Source organism: Lepus europaeus, chromosome 19 (assembly GCF_033115175.1).
Source record: "Lepus europaeus isolate LE1 chromosome 19, mLepTim1.pri, whole genome shotgun sequence".
Classification (NCBI taxonomy): domain Eukaryota; kingdom Metazoa; phylum Chordata; class Mammalia; order Lagomorpha; family Leporidae; genus Lepus; species Lepus europaeus.
The window spans coordinates 11,378,634-11,383,813 of record NC_084845.1 but is presented as its reverse complement, the minus strand read 5'-3'; the positions used below and the strand labels follow the sequence as shown (position 1 = coordinate 11,383,813).

At 54.3% G+C, this 5,180-nt stretch overlaps 1 long non-coding RNA gene across 1 annotated transcript; it reads right to left on the bottom strand.

Moving 5' to 3' along the window:
• Positions 1 to 234: 234 nt before the first annotated feature.
• Positions 235 to 4,288, bottom strand: LOC133748586 (uncharacterized). The gene is made up of 3 exons (XR_009864482.1): positions 4,183 to 4,288; positions 2,477 to 2,628; positions 235 to 527 (listed from the first exon to the last, which is right to left on the bottom strand). It is a non-coding gene; the product is annotated as an uncharacterized LOC133748586 (long non-coding RNA).
• Positions 4,289 to 5,180: the final 892 nt, after the last annotated feature.

Genomic DNA, 5,180 nt, shown 5'->3' with positions numbered 1-5,180 from the left:
TATGTTGATGTCTAAGCAGCGAGATCTTTAGCGCTGAAGATGCCCCGGTGCGGTTTGTATACAACGAGCAAGAGATGTACTTGGTTCTGACTTTATCCATTTTCAGAATAATGAGTTGGTTCCTTGGCATCCCTCAGAGTCACCTGTGAAGTTTTATTTATTTATTTATTTATTTATTTTTATTACTTGAAAGGCAGAGACACAGGAGCCCCAGAGAGATCTTCCATCCATTGGTTCACTCCCCAAATGCCTGGGCCAGGTGAAGCTGGGAACTCCATCCTGGTCTCCCACATGGGTGCCAGGGCCCAGGCACTTGAGCCATCGCCTGCAGCCTCCCAGGGTGTGTGTGCTCCAGTGGGAAGCTGGGTGGGAGGTGGAGTAGCCAAGACTCGAACCAGGTGCCCCACTGTGGGATGGGAGCCTCCCGAGCAGCGACGCTGAGCCCCGCGCCGTGGCAGAGATCCCCACAACTCTTGATCGCGGAGAGGTCTTGGCTTCGTCAGAATCAGGACACAGGCAGCTGTGGCCTTGGAAAACCAGAATGGAGGGGAAAGCAGGTGAGACGAGGACCCTGTGAACTCTGTCCTCGCTGCACTAAGGTCAACAGTCAGTGTTGACTTGGCCTGGACTGCAGCTGAACTGACCCTGAGAACTGTGAGGGGAAGAGACTGAGGGTTGCCGGGAGCTGTCAGCCAGGGCAGCCCAGCGCCTGGCTCCTGGGGGATTACAGAGACCCGGGGCCCTGAATCACCTGTGTCCCGGTGAGACGGGCTGGGAAACGGCCCCCAGAGACCTCCTCGTCCTGATCCCAACACCTCCGCTGCGCTCCCGTGCCTGCTGAGAGCCACTGCAGAGCCCGGCGGTCAGCCTGGCGGGGGCACACTGAGGAGCCTGGCCGTGCGCCTTAGTGGGGTTCCCGGGCTCGGCTCCCAGCTGCCGCGCCGGACTCCAGCTTCCTGCCAACCTGAGCCCCGGGAGCCAGCGCTGATGGCCCAGGGACTGGGTTCCTGCCACCCATGTGGGGGACCTGGATTCGGTGCCCAGCTCACGATTTCAGTCCCAGCCCAGCCCCAGCCATGGTGGGCATTCGGCAAGTGCGGTGACAGACAACAGTATCTCTCTTTCTCTCTCTCTCTCTCTCCTCTCTCCTTTCTCCTCTCTCTCTCTTTCTTTCTCTCTCTCTCTCAAATAAATACTGTTTTTTTTTTTTTTTGGACAGCCAGAGTGGACAGAGAGAGAGACAGAGAGAAAGGTCTTCCTTTTGCCGTTGGTTCACCCTCCAATGGCCACCGTGGCTGGCACTCTGTGGCCGGCGCACCGTGCTGATTCGATGGCAGGAGCCAGGTGCTTCTCCTGGTCCTCCATGGGGTACAGGGCCCAAGCACTTGGGCCATCCTCCACTGCACTCCCTGGCCACTGCAGAGAGCTGGCCTGGAAGAGGGGCAACCAGGACAGAATCCGGTGCCCTGACCGAGACTAGAACCCGGTGTGCCGGTGCCGCAAGGCGGAGGATTAGCCTAGTGAGCCGCGGTGCCGGCCCCAAATAAATACAGTTTAAGAAAAAGCAAAGAGGGAGACATAAGAAGGTGTGACAGGAAGGGCCGTGGGGTGCAAGGTTGTCCTTGATTATCCTGAGGTATAAGAGGGATGCCGGAGCGAAGCGGTCAGGAGGCAGAGGCCTGGACGGCGGGGGGAGCAGGCAGGACCACCCCCCAGCCCCCGAATCCCACCCCCAGCCTCCAGAAGGAACCAGCCCTGGGGACACCTTGGTTTCAGCCACTCAGGATTCACATCAGGCTCCAGGCTCCGCACTTGTAGAATAGGTGAGTGTTGCTTTAAGTCACTAAGGGTGGGGTCATGTGTCACAGCAGTGAGGGCACCGAGGCCCTGCCTGAGTGCTCCCGGCCCTTCCATACCCTGCGTGGCTTTTGTGTGGCAACACGGAGCACAGGGGTCCTTCTGCCTATTAGCCCCACCCCCACCCCAGCCCATCACACCGCCTGTCACCCCCCCCTCCCCCTGTCCCTGCCCTCCCTGGCCTCCTTCTGAGGCCTGGCTCAGAAGTCAGTCCCTATTGGGAGTCAGGATTTTTTAGACCCCAAGCCAAACAGTTAGAGCTTCTTCCAAGTCACTCAGCCACACCCTGCCTCTTGGAGAAACGGCTCCAGAAACCAACGAACGCATTCCACTTGGTAAAGACCTTGGCAGTCCCAGGGATTTCCTTATCTTCCAAAGAAACCAGGCTGTCCAAGTGCCAACAGGGAGCGTGCCACGCCTCCTCAGCCGCGTGGTGACCCGGTGACAGCTGATCCTTGGGAAATCCAGGGTGACGGTCGTGTGCCGCGGCTCAGGATGACGTCAGCAGCGCTGACTCCAGGTTCCCAGCAGCCCGGCACAGGCTTCGGATCCACGCAGACCTGGGGTCAAGCCCCGAGCCCAGGTCCCCGGGAGGCCTTGGGACAGTGACTTTACACACCTGGGCTTCAGTTTCCGCACATGAACACGGGAATTCAGAGGCTGGTGTAGGGAAGCCAGCACGTGGGACGCCCGCATCCTGTATCAGACGTGCAGGTTTGAGTCCCGGCTGCTCTGCTTCTGACCCAGCTTCCTGTGTATGCATCCGGGAGGCTGTGGATAATGGCAACGGTACTGAGGCTCTTGCCACCCATGTGGGGGGCCTGGCTGGGGGAGTGTAGCAGGTTAAGCCACTGCCTGTACCACTGGCATTCCACGTGAGAGCCAGTTCAAGTCCCTGCTGCTCCACTCTCAATCCAACTCCCTGCTAATGCATTTGGGAAAGCAGCAGAAGTTGGCCCAACTGCTTGGGCCCCTGCACCCACATGGGAGACCAGGTTGAAGCTCTTTTTTAAATGATGTATTTATTTATTTATTTGAAAGGCAGTTACAGAGAGACAGAGAGAGGTCTTTTGTCTACTGGTTCACTCCCCACATGGCCACAATAGCTGGAACTGGGCCGATACAAAGCTGGAAGCCAGGAGCTTCTTCTGGATCTCCCACGAGTGTGCAGGGGCCCAAGCACTTGGGCCATCTTCCGATATTTTCCCAGGCCATCAGCAGGGAGCTAGATTGGATGTGGAGCAGTTGAGTCTCAGACTGGAGCCCATATGTGATACTGGTGCCACAGACAGTAGCTTTACCTGCTACACCACAGCCCCAGCCTCTAAATCTCTCTATCTCTGTCTCTCTGTCTCTCTCTCTCTCTCTCTCTCTCTCTCTCAAGATTTTTTAAATTTATTTGTTAGGCAGAAATAGAGAGAGAGAGAGAGGTCATCCATCCACTGGTTCACTCCCCAAATGACCACAGTGACTGGAGCTGGGCCAGGCCGAAGCCAGGAGCCAGAGCTTCATGCGAAATGGAGTAGCTGAGGCTTCAACTGCCACAGCCCTGGCCCCCTAAATAAGTAATTCTTTTTTAAAAAGGAGGGGAGCCGGCGCCATGGCTCACTTAGTTAATCATCTGCCTGTGCACCAGCATCCCATATGGGTGCTGGGTTCTAGTCCCGGTTGCTCATCTTCTAGTCTTGCTCTCTGCTGTGGCCCGGGGGGTGCAGTGGAGGATGGCCCAGGTGCTTGGGTCTCCGCATGGGAGACCAGGAGGAAGCACCTGGCTCCTGGCTTCCGATTGGCACAGCGCCGGCCATAGTGGCCATTTGGGGAGAGAACCAACAGAAGGAAGACCTTTCTCTCTGTTTCTCACTGTCTATAATTCTACCTATCAATTAAATTAATTAATTAATTAAAAAGGAGGAACAACTTGATGAATTTCAGCTGAGAAATCATTAAACTGCCTTCTGGGACTAGAGCACAGTTGATTTTTGGCTTCCAGCTTAAATGAAGGCCAGAGATGTGAGGGGCATTGCTTTCCTGATAGTCCCTGGATCCCAGCTATTTAAGGTGTGAACACAGTCTCTCCATGCTTACAGCACAAGAGAAAAGGGAGAATGATTGTTAAGTGAAAGTCAACTAGCTGGCGCCATGGCTTAACAGGCTAATCCTCCACCTTGCAGCGCTAGCACACCGGGTTCTAGTCCCGGTCGGGGCGCCGGATTCTATCCCGGTTGCCCCTCTTCCAGGCCAGCTCTCTGCTATGGCCCGGGAAGGCAGTGGAGGATGGCCCAAGTCTTTGGGCCCTGCACCTGCATGGGAGACCAGAAGAAGCACCTGGCTCCTGGCTTCGGATCAGCATGATGCACCGGCCGCAGCGACCATTGGAGGGTGAACCAACGGCAAAAAGGAAGATCTTTCTCTCTGTCTCTCTCTCTCACTATCCACTCTGCCTGTAAAAAAAAAAAAGCCAACTTAAGGAAAAATACCAACAACTTCATGTCAAAAAGTGTAAAGTTAAATGGATAGATTCCTTAAAATAGAACTTGCCAACATCGACACAAAAGAAATAACAGGCATGAGTAATTCCAAAATGACGGTGGCAGTGGAACCCCTAGCAGGTGCTGTCCCCTCTTGGGTGCACCACTAGTGACGTCACCGAGAACACTGAAGGAAGAAACAATGCTAATCCCATAGAGACACGGTCAAGGTGAAGAGATCACAATATGGCACCCCCCACATACTTCTTGGCATATGTAATTTTTAAGAGATTTCTATTTATTTGAATGAGAAAGAGAGAGAGAGAGAGAAGAGACAAAGTGAGAAAGAGATCTTCAATCCCCTGGTTCACTCCCCAAATGGCCCTAACAGCCCAGGGCTGGTCCAGGCTAAATCCAGGACCCTGGAACTCCATCTGTGTCTCCCACAGGGGTAGCAGTGGCCCAAGCACGTGGGTCATCTTCTGCTGCTTTTCAAGGTGCATTAGCAGGGAGCTGGATGGGAATCAGAACAGCTGGGCCTCGAACTAGCGTCCCAATGTTGGATGCTGGCATTGCAAGCTGCAGCTTAACCCACTGCACCACATACTGGCCCTAGGGTCCCACTTTGGACAAAAGCCAGAGATCGCATCACAGAGCGGTGGAGAAAAGTGCTATGTTTGGTAACTGAACTGAGGTGCCCAAGTATATGGAGAAAACTGAAGTTCAGCACCTTCCTGACCTCCTACCAGATATCCATTCTAGATGGATCATTTCATTTTTGTTTGTTTTGTAAAGATTTTGTTTATTTTATTTGAGAGTTAGTTACAGACAGTGAGAGGAAGAGACAGAGAGAGA